This window comes from Lacerta agilis, chromosome 6 (assembly GCF_009819535.1).
Source record: "Lacerta agilis isolate rLacAgi1 chromosome 6, rLacAgi1.pri, whole genome shotgun sequence".
NCBI lineage: Eukaryota > Metazoa > Chordata > Lepidosauria > Squamata > Lacertidae > Lacerta > Lacerta agilis.
In genome coordinates, this window is record NC_046317.1 from 66,499,300 (window position 1) to 66,515,867 (window position 16,568).

The window sequence follows — 16,568 nt, forward strand, 5'->3', positions numbered from 1 at the left end:
ATTTAGAAATGTGAAAGGTAGATTAAGAGTCCACAGCTTCTTTACCAGAGGATAATGATCCTTGCACTGTAACAAGCTAATCAAATGCACTTTTAAAATGAATTCAATCATGAGAAATGACATTCCTTCTACTATATGTAGGCTTTAATAATTGGCTGTTGAATATTATTCATTTTTTAAAAATAAATTGCTTATATTGCAAATTATTCTTGTTATGGCCGGTACTAAGGAACACCTTTGTTAATGCTGATCTTTTTGTGAAACAATCTGGAAAGTCACGAATGTTTTAGGCTTGCTGTAGTGATTTTTTTTAAAATGTTGATTACACTGAGGAAGTAGAAGTTTAGCACATGAAAATTCAGATTGGACCCTGATTCAGCACTTCTGAGAACAGCCCACTTCAACTGTTTTGGAAGTTGTCCAATTCAGCTCAGGATCCTGGTCCACTCCAGAAAAAAAGAAGCATTGCCCTTTTCCCCTTCACTACTGGGGGGGGGAATGACTATTTTTCATTTTGACAGAAATGAATGAAATTTGCAGGCATAGTATTCCCTCCAGAGTGAGTGAAGCCTGTGAAATTATAGGGGAATAAGTGTAGACTGTGGTTGTTTTTTTGTGCTGGACACATGTGAAGTTTGACTTTTTAAGTGAATGTCTATAACATTTTTTTTTTTTTTTGGCAGGCTTGGGTGAAATTTCAAGGCATGGTAGACCCTTCCAAATTTCAGAAGGATAGCTATAATGGTTTGGTTTTTTTGCAAGTGTAGCCTGTACCGTTGTTGTTGTTGTTCAGTTGTTTAGTCATGTCCAAGTCTTTGTGACCCCATGGCATGCCTATCTTTCACTGCCTCCCGCAGTTTGTAGAGTACAGTAAAAAAAGAAATCACTTAATCTCTCCTATTGTTTTGTGGGCAATTGTTCTGAAAATAGCAGACATGACAAAGGCTTCTCTGAGTAAGACACCGATCAATTTTCAGGCAAATAGGTGCAGAGGGTTTTGTGTTTCACACCTTTAAACTGCGGGAGGAGTAATAAGCAATTCACTTTCCTCTTGCTTGGTTTTGATTGTAGGTGCTGATTCAGTGGCATTAGATTTATTACATTATTATTATTATTATTATTATTATTATTATTATTATTATTATTATTATTATTATTAAATTTGTATACCCCCTTCATCCGGCAGCTCACAACAAAAAAATACGAAATGAGAACACAAAATACATAATAAAACAAAAACAAAGCAATAGCCCCTTCTCACAAATGAGTATTTATTATGTCCCTAGATGAAAAAATTCACATCTCATATATATCTTGTTTGTCACTATGCGAACGGGTTGCTGGAGTAGATCGGCCACTAGTTTGATCTGGCCACTGGCTTGATCCAGCAGGCTTCTTAAGTTACATGTATTCTTCAGATACTTCACACATAGCACCAAGCAAAGTACCGGTACTGTATTTTGATTTGAGGACCAAACTGGCATGGGCATTAGAAAACATCTCATGGACTCTTACTTCCTCCTTCTTCTCATCTAACTTTGGATATTTATAATTATTATAATTATTTTAAGTGATATCCATTTTTACCCTATCTTTCTAGTATCACTTTTAATTTAGGGAAGTTTTTAATCTGTGACATTTTAATGTATTTTAACATTTGTTGGAAGCCGCCCCGGGTGGCTGGGGAAGCCCAGCCAGATGGGCAGGGTACAAATAAATTATTATTATTATTATTATTATTATTAATTATTATTATTATCCTCCCACCCCATCCATGATACCATAGTGTTTGGAAAGTCATCACTTTACATGGTTGCCCCACCTGGTGACAACACACAGCTAACCTTTCCTAAACCTAGTTGTGTCCCACGTGAAGAAGGTTGAAGGCTGTTGCCATGGCATTGAGGTATCGAGAGAGAGAGAGAGAGAGAGAGAGAGAGAGAGAGAATGAGAATGCTTTTTTTTTTTAACTTCCTAAGCAAGGCTAAACTATACACATACATTACACACACACATCTTTAAGCACTGGACCAAACCATGGTTTCCCACAGAGTCATATTTATCAATGCATTTCCTGTGGAAGGAAAGAAGAAATTGCCTGTTTTGCAGATTAGGAGCTATTCAAGGGGTATGTGTGTGGGGAAGGGAAGATGGAGAGAATGATGACAATTGGAAAGAAAAGAATAAATCAGCCTTGCCACCATTCATGACTTATTCATGAGACATGTGAATTTTGCATTTAAATTTGACATTCTCATGATCTCAATATTGTATATGCAAATCTAAAGATTTCTGCATCCCTTCACATTCTTGATTCAAGTGTGCTCTCAGTTTCCCCCCATCCTCCTGTGAATACAAAACTAGCAAACCTTCACGTAGCTGCTGCTTTACATGGGGTTTATTCTTTATCCACAAATCCAAAGAATGCAATCAATATAATGTATTAATTTCACAGATTGTTCAAATGGTAATTGTTGTTACTGAGCATTCTTTTTTTATAGTGTTTCTCCCCTTCCCCTCCCGTTTGCTGGTTTATTTGCAATTCTGCTTTTGCCTTCTCCAAGATTCTGTCATGCCCAAATAGAGAGTCTCTGTGTATATTTATCTGTCAATATACTTACAAATAATTCAGAAAAGCAGATCAGAATTACAAAGAATGGTAAATGTCAACCAGCCAGGAACAGATATGTGCCATGCCTGCATGAAAAAATTCTAATACAAATATTTAAAGCGTCAGTTGATAAGTAACGAAAAACGCCCTACTCTTATTTGACTGCCAGTTTTGAAATTACAATGTTAGTGTAGAAATAGCTCATCTGTTAATAACTAACAAGTTGCTATCACATTCCCCAAGCTGAAGAAAATAAGGTTGCATGAGTGCTTAATATGCAATTTATAGAAGTGACTGCTAATAACCCAAAACCCATAGTATTTTTTATTTCTTCACTGAATGCTATAACCCATTCTGTTCCTTGGAGCCACAAAAAAATTGTACATTTTGAAGTGCAGGAACTCACTGTGACAGAGCCACACCCATAAGAGAGACCATTTTTAAGCTCTCCTTGGAAGCCCTCTCTTCCGAGCAGAGCTTTAAAATGCATGAAAAGGCAATGGGTGGTGTAGGAATTTTTTAGCTATGGAGACCTGTATCCACATCTGCAATCCATCATGTTCACTGGGTAGCTTTGGGCTAGTCACCGTCTGAATGTAGCCTACGTATGCATTAATCCAGGAGTAGCCAATGTGGTGTCCTCCAGGTACTGTTGCACTACAGCTCCCATCAGGATAGCCTGTGGTCAGGGATGATGGCAGTTGTAGTCCAACAACATCTGGAAGGCACCATGCTGTAGTCCAAATGAAATCCGAAAATGTGCCTGTTTTAGCCTAGATCTAATCCCATGGTGCAAGCATATTTGAGAATATATCATATCAATTTTGCCTTCAGATATATCATACCAAATTTGCTCTCCCCAGAGAGGCTTGCCTGGTGCCATCATTACGTGTATTTAGGCCCCTGGCAAAAACATTCCTCTTTACCCAGGTCTTTAGCTGTTAGATAATCTATGGCCTGTTAAAGCTGGGAGTGGGGTGCTGCTGCTGTTATGATTATTTTATTATTATTCTATCTATTACTATGCTTTTGTTATGTTTTTCTTTTTAAGCTTCAAAAAATGTGTTCTTAACATTCAAATAGATCTATTAATCTTAAGCCTATACAGTTCATACGGACACTAAGATTTTGCATTTTGAGCAGGTTTTGTTGTTGTTATTCAGGAATATAGTGTGTGTGTGTGTGTGTGTGTGTGTGTGTGTGAATGACTGTTCAAGCACACTTTTAAACTAACATGAATGTACTCTAGGAACATTAATGCCGACAATGTCACAAAATGGCTGAAAAAGAAATAGCAGTAACACCTGGAAACTGACTTGACCCTTCTCCCTCACAAAAACCCAACAACAGGAAGAACATCTAAAATACCCACAGCTATTGCATTACCACATAAATTAATTTTGACATTTAATCCTAGATCAATTGGTGAATCTCACAACAGATGGCTTTTCTTGTCACTGTAGCAAATGACGATAAGCAAATATGCTTCCAAAAAACAAAACAAAAAAATCCCACCATTAATTTCCAAAGTTCAGTTCAGTTAACAGCATTTTCAATAAACTTAAATTAAATGCAAGTGATCTTGGACGCCTCCACAAGAAAGAATAACTTTCGCAAAGAGTGTAACGCTTCCTAGCTCTCATATTTATGCACTTAAAAGTCTGCTGTACTGGATATGTTTCTTTGACTGGAAGAGAATGTTGACAGCACTCATACAAATTTGTATTCTACATGAATGGAGCAATCCTATGCCTTTCTACTTGGAAGTTAACCCTGCTGAGTTCAGTGGGGCTTGCAGAATCTCTGCCAGTTACTGGGATGTTGGGTTTGCACAGATACACAGGAGAAAGCACTGGGTTGACTCCATTGGGGTGCCTGCACAGTCCCAACCTCACCAATGCCCTCTGCAACTACTCCGTAAGTGGCAGTGGTGGACCTCTCAGGAGGGCAGTGGTGCAGTACCTCTTTATCATACCAGTGTGCCTGAGAATCCAATCAATCCCATGCAAGATCTGCCTGTGGCAGAGAACTCATTAATCAGATTCATCGGTGGTCAATTCTGCTTCCTGCAACTAAGCACCATGGCCTCTAAGGAAAGATGCACTGTTGGCAGCTATGGCAAGATGATTCACTTTTATCAGCTGCTTAGAGTGTAAAACTGTGTCTGATGAAGACTGGGCCTAGGAGCCCAAGTCTTTGCCAAAGAAATTAGGGGAAGCTGTGATTTGAAACTGAGAATGGTGTGTGGGAGAGAGCTATGCTGCTCTCCTCCCATTCAGCCTCGTCCATGACTCAGCATAGCCATGTAATAAATCCAAGTAGAAGGGTCATTATGAGAAAATTGCTCAACCTACTTATATTCAGCAATGCAATCAAAGGAATTTAATCATTCTTCAGCAATGAAAAACTAAGAATATCCTAGGGGAAGGACTATGACTCAGGAATGGTACACATGCTTTAAATGTAGGCAGTCCCAAGTAGGGTACTGTGAGAACAGGATGCTGTTGGGCATTTGGTCAGATCAGCAGAGCTCTTCCTTTGTTCTTAGTCACAGGTATATGAAGCTTTTGAAATGGTCAGGCTGATGAGGAAGACCTCTGCTAGAGAGTCTGGAGAGCTCCTGCCTCTCACGATAAGCAGTGCTGGTCTAGACTCTAGAGGGACAAGCAGTTTGACAAATAATCTAATAACTTCCTGTGTTCCACAAAATTGATTCCAGTGTTGGAATTATGTGTCAGGGATGAATTGGACTCCTGATTACTTTGAAGTGGGAAAATGAGTATATTATTAATTGATAACCTTTGAGAATGATTTGGTCATGCAGGAATTCTTCATACTTGCCATGAAATGACTTTTTGCCAAGGCTCTCCAAATAACCGTACACATTTAAAATTAATATATACACACATGGCACTATTAGGAATTCTTGCCTCATTTGCATCAATATCCCAACATAGTTATTCTCTAATATTCCATGAGAACTGGAGAGTTAAAAATGAAAGAAAACATTTCAAAGCCTGAGTCAGGTCTGGGAATCAGGATTGAGATGTAAGTGTGAAGGGAACGTTAAAGATCAAAAGCTTTCACACTAACCAACAGAAGCTGTTGATACAAAAGTATGTCTCATGTACTAAACTATAATTCCAGTTACTTGAAGGGAAAGGACTAGACTCAGTAAAAGAGTTGTTGCACATGTCACTTGGCCTGTAAAACAGACTCCATAATTACAGCATATCAAATTCTGATCTCTGCTACATGAACACAAACTAGATTCATTTATACCAGCAGCACAAAGGGACTTGCACTAGATACTATTTCATCCATGTTACATGTAAGCAGCCCATATATTCCAGAATATATGTAAATATATATTGTCAATTTCACTTCTGTGCTTCTGACAGCAGAAAAGACAAAACTGTGAGCCACATCTATATCATGTCTGATGCAGGTTTACAGGAAGATCATACTAAGGAAAACTTGCAATTTGGCCTGCTTTCTATAATAACCCCATGAAGAAGACAGTTTCAGGTGTAATCTTCAGGCCCATTTGCCTTCAGCAAAGCTGATCTGTAGGTGGTCATCAAGTACCTTTAAAATGCCTACATCATTATTCCAAAACTAGCAGCCATTTGACAAACTTGGTTGATGCTCAAATGTGCTGGAAATCTGGGTGCACCATGAATCCATCAAATATTGCATTTCCCCCTTAAAGTACCTGTGCCTTGCCCCTAATATCAGTTCTTTTGACTCTTTCCCCAAGCTGTATACAAACACTAATGTGATAACAACAAAAGAAAACAAGAAATTAATGATTTGCATTTTACAAATGAAGAAAGTGAAGCTTTTATTAAAATGATTTGCTCTTGAACACACACAAAATTAATAGTTGAGCTTCAAATTATTGTATCTCGTGCCTTCTTGCACTATTTTGAGAGTTACTGAATTTTGTTTTCTTTTTGAGCAACATTATGGATTGAATACAAAAATATCCGACTGGTTTGTATAGCAAAGGCATGCAAATATGGACCCTAATCCAGTTGACTCACAAGCCACTGAAACCAACAACAGAGTTGGTGGGATGAAACCTTTGGCCCTTTAGATATTGCTGAACTGCGACTCTCATCAACCCCAGCAATCACAGCCAATGACCAAAGAGAATTGGAATTCTAATGCAGCAACACCTGGAGGGCCAAAGGCTCGCCACATCTGAAACAGATAGCAAGATATTTGCTGCTAATTTAAGTCCTGATGCTTTCAATTGAGCTTAAAGCACTAGCAGCACAGGTGGTGGGATAAGCCCACTCTCCAACACATGAATCATTGCAGCTTACCTGGATGACAGTGAGTGGGTGCTACACTGAGGTTGGGACCACAGTGCAGCAATAGTGGTACTGTCACTGGTCCATTTGCTGTACCCACCAGGGCAAACATGCAGCCCTGACATCACCATTTCTGTTTATCTTGCCCGACTAACACTCAACCATCTGTGGCTACTGAGCATGCTCAGTCATTCCTGAGCTATTTTTAATGTGTGTGTTTTTTTAAAAATTGTACTTCTACAACTTGGGATTCCTGTGCGCATGTGGTACCCAGGAGGAGCCAGCATGATGGGGGCAGTGCCATGCCATCAGTTTCCTGAAAGCAGTTGGACAGGGCAGTGGCAAGGTTGGGGACATATAGGTGCAGTGGTGGAGCCAATCTGGCTCTCCCAGTGATGTGCTTGCACAGCACTGACCTTGATAAGCCACATCAACACAGCTGTTGAGAAAATGGCCGCTTGCCCGGGTGGGTAACAGCTGTGGCCTGTTGCAGCAGGCCCTTGGCACCATGAAGTGAAGCCACTCCATCAAGGGCTGGCCGTTGGATAATTCCTCCCGGCTGGCTGCTAGGGAGGGTGAGATAGCCCGCCATCTGTAGATTTCAAGCTGCCCAATTCTGGCAGGCAGGGGGCATGGCTTGGATGGTGGACCAGAGTGGAGTAGTCCATCTCTGAATATATAGGCCAGCTGAGCCCTAAACAGGTGTCATCTCAGGGTACCCTGTTAGAGGGCTCTAGTTGGAAGTCTCTGTTGAGAAGCCAAGTGTAGGGCAGATGGGCTATAGAGCTTCCAGCAGCAGCCTGGGGGGGGGCCACCTTGGTAGACCTGCATCTTGAGAACGTCTCACAATCCCAGCATGACCCTGTTCCAGTGTCTGCCTTCCATCTGGAGGATGAGAATGGATATACACCCAATGCCTGAACAGAAGCCTGCCTACAACTGTAATCCATAAAAGTTGTGGCTGATTTTAAATTCCAGAATATTGTCTTGTCTAGTTTGTTACACCTATTTTTGTCTAGGCCTTCACTCCCTGCAGCAGGGGTCACTGCGATTGGGTCTGCAATGGCAGTATGGGATTGGGACAGCTCCACCATGCTCCTCGCAATATCCCCTCCTGGCTCCCATTCTTTTGGCATTCGCCACCTGAGCTCAGAAGTAGTTGGAGGGGTGGCGATTTTGATAAGAAATGATTTGTCTGCAAGTTCTTATTGTTGATATGTTTGAGTTTTGAGCAAGAATTAGAGTTCCTAAAAATAATAGCATACTATTTTTGGTATATTATATACAATCAAGAAACCATCCTACAAAGTTGTGGACATTTATGCTTTATTTGGTTTCATCCCAATGAAGTGGATTGCCTTTGAAATATGAACCCAGCATGAAAAGCAGTTAAAGGAGGCTGTCACCTGGAACAGCAATGGGGTTGTCAAATCTTAGCATCCTTAGTGGATAAAGTCTGGTTGCCCAGATAAATTCTGTACAAGACATACAAGGGTAGTTGATACCTAATGAAATGCAAAATAACTGTGGTTAAATTATCTATGGATTCCTCTACTCACCGACCAGAAAGTGAACTTCGAAGATCCTAGCATGAATTTTCACAAAGTTGAATCCAAAACTCATACAAATATTTGCACTGGCACTTGTGTGAGAATTTGGTCCAGCAACAGAAAAACCATCATGTGACTGGTCTGACCACTTTCAATTGTGCATCCTAAATTTTGATTATCAAATCATGTTTTCAGGAAAAAAGCAGTTTGTGATCAAACAACAACTTATATATCTATATATATTAGGAGTTTTGATTGCATTTGAATAACAAATAAGGGTGATAGACTTTTGATTTGCCTATTGCTGCTGGATATTTCAAGAACAAAAAACCAAACAAACATACAGGCCTTAAGTAGTAGTTTCAATTAAACTGCCCATCTGTAACTATGCTTTGCTTTTAAAAACGGATATATTTTTCTGATGAAATATTCTATTTTATATCGGGGGGAATATAATTTGTGTTTTAACTTTTAAAAATACAAATTTCTTCTGTTGTTTACTAGATTCTGAAATATCACACTATGGGCGAGAGCCATGGCTATGCAGGTAGACCAGATGAGACTTTCCCTTCTCCCTCTGCAGCCATTTGTGTGCCCCCCATTAGCTTTTGGAGGGCCACCCAACTTTAGATAGCAGATTTTGGGTTGCAAGGGAGCTGCAGGGGGAGGGAAAGGAAAGGGAGGTCCTTTTATGTGAGTGGAAGTCAGTTGTAGAAGCAGCTTTGACACTGCTGGATGCCGCCAAATACAGTATATTTCATATGAATTTTGTGCAAAGTGATTGCAAAGCCTTTTGTTTGTTTATAAGAAAATCTTAGATTTTATTATGGGACTGGCGACTGGTTACCCAAACTGAGGATTTAAAATGCTACAGAATATGGGGAAATACAAGAAGAGATATTAGGAAAGGTAGCAACAGAAGCTGGGTGGATTTCTACTCTGGACCTGAGATTCCAGCCTCTGTGATGATGATGATGATGATCTATTTATACCCCGCCCATCTGGCTGGGCTTCCCCAGCCACTCTGGGCGGCTTCCAACAAAATATTAAAATTTTGAAGTGGTTCCAGCAAGAATAGGATTGACATATTTTAATTATCCCTGGTCCTGTGACCCTCACAGCTGGTGAAGATTTTCTGTCACTTTATTTCCACGTTAGAAAGAAACACCGTGGCATATCTGCAGCAGCATAATTGGACGCCTTCATCTGCCCCAGCTGCAACAAAACATGTTTTTCCTATATTGGTCTAACACAGCCATGGCAGGCGCTGCAACCTTCTAATCTAACACTCCCAAAGGCACATTCCTCCATTGTCTCCTGAGACCGATAGATGCCAACAACAACAAAAGAAGCAGTTCCACTAAGGTTAATTGCCCTGCATGCCACTTTAAAAAAAATGCACAGGAGCATAGGTACTAAAAGAAGAATGGCAATCTTAAACCACACATAATATAATACTCCAGAGGGACCATTGATTTGACATGGTAAAGCTATTCTTGCATTTTCATGTGCTTCTACAAGCTCAAATTGAATCTAAAATTGCACAATGTCTCCAAAACAGATTGCGTCAGTCTCCTCTTTTCAAATCTGGGTGTTGGGTTCTTTTTTGTTGTTTTTTGTTTAAATCCTGTCCAAAAAGGGAAAACATCTTCATGAAATCATTATAAGTGCCAGCTATTTAACCACCTGTCACTTTGCCATTGATGCCTACTCAATATTTGACAGGAAAAACATTATTTTGTCTACATATTATCTCACAACACAAGCAGTATAACCCACACACAACGGCACTCACCTATTGTGTGAAAATCTGTTTAAACAAAGGAAGGAAATTTCTCTCACAAAACCAAGGGAAGGAAAGACAATTGCTTGTAACTAATGTTACTAGTAGGTTTAGGCAGTCAAAGCACCAAAACAAAACAAGCAGCTCAGTCTTAGAAGATTTATTAACAGCCTTTCTCAAATTAACCTCAGCTTTGCTTCTAATATGTAAAACATCTCATGTGTGGCAATTAGTTTTAAAAAAAACAAAACACCATCAGCTTAAGCAGTTTGAACTTTGATAGCTATAATTAAGATGCTTGAGTGACCGTTGGTTAATAAATAAATAAAATATATTAAGCTATTAATTGTAGTCCAGCTCATTCTCAAAACATTATGCTTTAGCATTGCATCTGAACTTGGCTTATGATTCATTTCAATGGGAAAAGGACTTGCTTCTTCCATTAAAGTGAACAGAAAAATAGCCAACATGTACAAGAACTCTATCAATATATTAGAGCATGATTTGGATTAGGGTATGTGTGTCACAGAGTTTATGGTTGCAATCCTAAACATGCTTGTCAGAAAATGTCCCATTGAGCTCTCGGCAACTTATTTCTGTTGAAGCATGCATAATATTTTTGTGCTGTAAATCACACTGAGGAAATGGCCAAACAAAAAAAGGCTAGGTGCTTTGAGAAAAGTGACCTAAATTGCTGTCTTGTATGTAACTCCCTTTGGACCCTTTCCAAAGTCTTTCTAAGCATTTGTTGGAGGCATTGTGAAAGATACAAGAGGGTTTTTAATGTATTTTAGTCTGAATCATATGTTGTTTTTGTCTATTTTAATGGGCTATTTTGATGGGGGGGGGGAATTCTCCGTTGCCTGGTGCCCCAAGCTTTCAAGGTGGAGTGAAATATCATATACTGACTAAATAATAATATGGCCAGAGCAATCCGAACAAAGAGACATAGAAGATTTACCACTGCATCCAAAACCCTGCTAGCTCCCATCAATCAGTGCAGAGGGGGCAGGAGAGGCAGGGTGATGGCTGGGGTTTGTTGTTGTTGTTGCACCAACTCCAGGCGGCTGCAGCAGAGGGGGCCAGAACATATATTTTTCAAGGAGTGGAACAGTTATGGATTCGGCAGATCTGTGGTTGGTTCTGCTCCAATCACACCTCCCTCCCAACACTTTGCTTTGGGGGTCAGGTAAGGAGGCTGTTGTTGGTGAGTACACTGCTGGCAGTAGCTGTTCCACCACCTGTGCATTTGGCAGGATCTGGTGGAGGGACACGGCCACCTAATCATTCTATAAATTTGTTTCGCCATCGCCATCACCATCACCATCCTAACTGCCCCACGTAGTGCTTAGCAGAGAATTAGGATTGTGCTGTAAATAAAAGAAATATACTGGGCGTGGAAACCAACATAGCTGCAAGCAGTGCTTTTTTCCTAAAAAATGTTTAGGGGTATTCTCATTTTCCAACTCATATTGAAATACTGCCCCTCAATGAGCCCAAACTTAGATCCACAAAATGTTTACAGGTATGCGTACCCCTGCGTACCCCCAGAAAAAAAACACCACTGGCTCCAAGCGTTTTGTTCAATCAGCACAATTATTTCTGGTTACACCACGGAACATTCACCTCCCTCTCCTCCCACCATGCCTGCCTAAACCTGGTGAGATTTGGGGAGGATGTGAGGCACACATGGGAGGGGGGGTGGAGGGAGAGAAGTCCCTTTGTGCAAGTGGAAGTCCTTGCAGTGGCAGGGTGTGGTAACTGAATACCATCATAAATATGAATATTACAGTGGTACCTCGGGTTACAAACACTTTAGGTTACAGACTCTGCCAGCCCGGAAGTAGTACCTCGGGTTAAGAACTTTGCCCCAGGATGAGAACAGAAATCCCAGGGCGGCAGCGCATCAGCAGCGGGAGGCCCCATTAGCTAAAGTGGTACCTCAGGTTAAGAATGGTTTCAGGTTAAGAACGGACCTCTGGAATGAATTAAGTTCATAACCAGAGGTACGACTGTACTAAATAATAGGATACATACCAGCAGAGGTACTGTATATTCCTTTGTGGTCTTTGGAACAGATCAGCATTCTATCCCTTAGTTTTGCAGGGTTGAACTAGACTAATATTCATGTCTTTAGCCCTCACATGCCTGATTTTAAATTGCTGGCTTAGCGGAGACTCATTTTGGGACTATAGCATGTGAGGAGAGGGTTTTAATGCTTTGCTCTCAGAGTCCAAATTAGAACTGCCCCCTTGCCTCCTATTTCCAATGGGAGGAAAGCTCCCATTGGTTCCATTGGTGCCCCTGCCCCCATGCCACAGTCCTGATTGGTCTCCCCTCCCCTTTTTTCTGCATATTAAAAATAATAATAATCTGCCATTCAAGAGTAAAATACATTGGCAACATCACATCTACTTCGGCCTTTGGGATATTAGTGATAATAAAAAAATAAGAATATAATCTAGACACCAATAAGCATTTTAATGTTCCATTAATTTCATTTAGAGAGAATTAAACACACATCCAATTCTCCCATTAAACTCAGTGGGACTCAAATTGCTTATCTTTGGATGATTTGTACCCTATGTTTTTATTTTTCATTACCTAACTTCTTCACATCATTTTGTATAGGAGACCTAATGATAATGATATGCTTATCTATAGAAATATATGAGCGATGTCTGATGTTATTTATGCTCTCAAAGTGGGGTGGAGAGAAGGCAAACTTTTCTACATATTTAAAGGAAGCAATTAAATGTTCAGAAAGATACCAATTCAATCTAGCAAATGTTCAGAAGAGTCATTTTGTATTGGCTGTGGGGGAGATGCTCTATTCCTGGTGGAAAAATGAGTTAATTTTCATGGTTTATAAAGGGAATGAATCCTGTTGAAAACAGGGGGAAAATGCATATCTTTACATATGTAGTTTTTAGTGGCACCTACAACAAGATATGTAATATAATTATCACCATAATTAATTAAGATAACAATATTGCAGAATGTTGCTAAATACTGATTCATCGCTAATTAACATTATATAGAAAAACAAACTAGCCTAGTGAATCAGAAAATGCATTTTGCTCAATTATTTTGAATACTCTAGCTTAGTTTTAATTACTATTTCCCCCCATAATGTATTAGCCAAGGCACTTAGATTGGTTCTATAAATAAAAATAGAAGTATTATGACATCTCCATCTAACGTCGCCCAGAAATATTGGCTAATACCATTTGGTGAATAACTTAAAAGCAGAGCAAAAATATGTATTCTGTTGTGCGTTTTCGTAGAAGGATCCTAAACCTGTATGAAATACTGATAGAGAATGTCTGGCTTGTATAGAAAATGCATGTGTAGAAAGGCTGGGCTGTTTATCAGGAAATATTGGCAAGGATCCAAAGAGCTACTTTAGGAACACTCAAGGGCCCGAGCAGTAAACCAACCACAAAAGCAGGAGTAGTGCTTCTGACTGACAGGCAAAAATAGAGGGGGTGGGGAAATATCCAGGTGCTAGAAACATGATTTGTTCCAAGCCCGACCCTTTCCCCAGGGGCATGTTTCCAGCAACAGTTCTCAGATACATGAGACACTAAGGTGACTCCATTATGCTGTCCTTTGCAATTGAGAATTGTTGCTAGAAAGGTGCCTGGCAGTGGCTCTCTGCAGCCCCAGGAAGGGACTTTTCCCTTGCCCTGCTATCTGAAGTCATTTCAGCTGTAGATGCCATGGATCAAGCCTGACATCAGGCCTTATATTCTTCATTTATTTATTTTTGTCTATCTATAACTTCTTTTTGTAAACCACTTTGAAGGTTTCGGGTTTTTTAAGCCTACAACAATCAAGTGGTATATAAATGTTATGAAATACAAATATATATTTAAAAATCAGCTGATAAGTGGGTTTGTTATTCTGCATTGGCTGCTCATGCCAGTTCCCCTGCTGGGAACTGGTGTACGTAGCCAGAGCAACAGGATTTAACTCCTGCTCATCAACTGATAAGCAGGGGTTAAATCATGCTCAGTTCAGCAGGGAGCAGAACCTGCAGCCCAAGCTCACTGTCAGATGATTGACAGGTGGAGCCACCAGTGATGTAGAGATAAAGAATCAGCTGAAGAATGCCTAGTAGAGAGTATTCTAGCTGTTCTACAATGGTTTGTTGACAATGGTGTCTGGTTATTGGCTTGTATGTAGATATAATTTTTTCTAAGGTACTTGTGCTGCATCATGTGCATCCTATTTGTTGTGATGTAGAGAAGAGTTCAGCTCTCTAGGGCTGGCTTAGGCCACAGAGCATTATAGGGCTTAAAATTTGTTCTGTGCTTCACAGCATTCCACAGAACGTTTGTTAAGCAACACACATTATTGGCCAGACTTCTAAATGTCCTTCTTACAGGGACGAAGCTGAAATGGAGAAAATGCTCATCACTGTTAGAAGACCAGTAGACAGAGGAGTGTCAGAGCACCTTTGAAATTCTCACAAGAATTCTAGTACTGGAAATTGCACACTGGAAGTTTCAGTATGTTTCACATACTTATGCCACTTGCATAAAGCTTGGAACAACATTCTAGAAGGCATGAGGGAAAAGGTTTAATGAGCAGAGGTTTAAGACCCAGTGAAAGAAGATCGTTTTTCCATAAAGTTCAACTTTTTACTTCTCAAATGGACCAGAGAAGTAACATTTTGTGATTATCTCTATAGCTCAAAGATTACAATAATCACAAATAACAGCCCCTCATGTCATAATCTGAGCCACAAGTTCCTGTATTAAGGCTCAGCAACTTCTAAATGTAGAAAAGCCAGAATCTGGGAATGATCCAAGGAGTATTTTTTACACAGTCATGCTATATGTGTGGAATTATTTATAAATGAACCCTAGTGGTCATTTTATTGAACAAGGGGCAAGGCTATGTCAGGAAATACACTAAATTCAAATCTCAACGCAGAGGCTATAGAATATTTGCCTCAGGTTCACCAACTTATGACTCTCCAGCATCAGTAGGAGAGATGTCAGGGTGCAGAAAACAGAAGAACCAACATCAAGTATCTTCTACAAAGACAGATACTACAGTATTTGTAATGAAGACAGTAACTGGCTATGAGAGGGTATGGTTAAAGTACAATCAACATCCTTATCTATTAAAGAAAAACACTAACCACCCAATGAATTGAAGACTTTATTGCTGTTGCTGTGTTTTGTTTATGAAAGCCTGTGACCCAGTGGACTATTGAAGGGGACAGCAGTTTCACAGGGGAGGATGTCATCCCCCTTCAAAATGCTGAAAATCTAAAGGCGTTGTTGTTAATGGTTCTTTCTGAGGTAAATGTGTTAAGACAAAGTCAGGTGTTGGGTTTGCTTCAGTTTTGAAGTACTGCTGAGTTGGGGTGTTCTTAATAACCTTCTTTTTATAGATAAGGATGCTGAAGAACTGATTATGCTTCAGCTATCCCCTCTCATAACTACTAAGTCTTCATTACTGTAATTATAGTCTAAATAGCATCATACTGTAGTTTCAAAAATTATGATATAAAAAACTGGGCATTCAGTGGTTAAAAGTACCAGAGCGGGAGATTCCAGGCTGACAGAAAGCTTTACCTCAGGAGAACAGGAGCAACATGACCTGAGGCCTAGTTTATTTGCTTGTAATGCAAGCCCTTATCATACATTATTCAAGTATACAATAAATATGTGAGGGGCTGGGTGGGCAGCAGTCTGTGCCCCTAACGTACACACATTCATTGTATTGCCTGAAGAGGACCCCATTCATACAACTGGGAAAACAGGGTCCCCAAACAGGCAGGGGAAAGCCCTCCACATCTACAGTTGTATGTGCGGGGTCCTTTCTTCCTTCCTTTCCTTTTTTTACAGAACAATGATCGTGTGTACATTGGAGCAGAGCTGCTGCCACAGTGCCATCCCCCCTCATGCAATTAACTGTATGCATAGAATAACATATTAAAAGGGCTATTGTGTTTCAAGTATGAGGGAGATGTTTCAACCTGATTATTGAAGGAGATTCCAGTTGTAAAAAGAGACAGCAGCTGACACCAAACATCACAGGGACAACACAATAGTGGATGGGTTAAACTAAAAAAGACCTACGATGTAAAGAATGTGTTGCACAGTGTGTGGAAAGTTCATTTTGTAAGTGAAAAACAATCATTTTAAATCACCTCGCTTTTCCCTAGCTGCCTCAGAGCCAAACATTGTATAATGCCCTGTATGGACTGTATAACTAAGCACCATGATCTGGTCCTTTTGTAGCAAGTTATATAAAATACTGCCATTCATAATTAAAATGCAGGCACT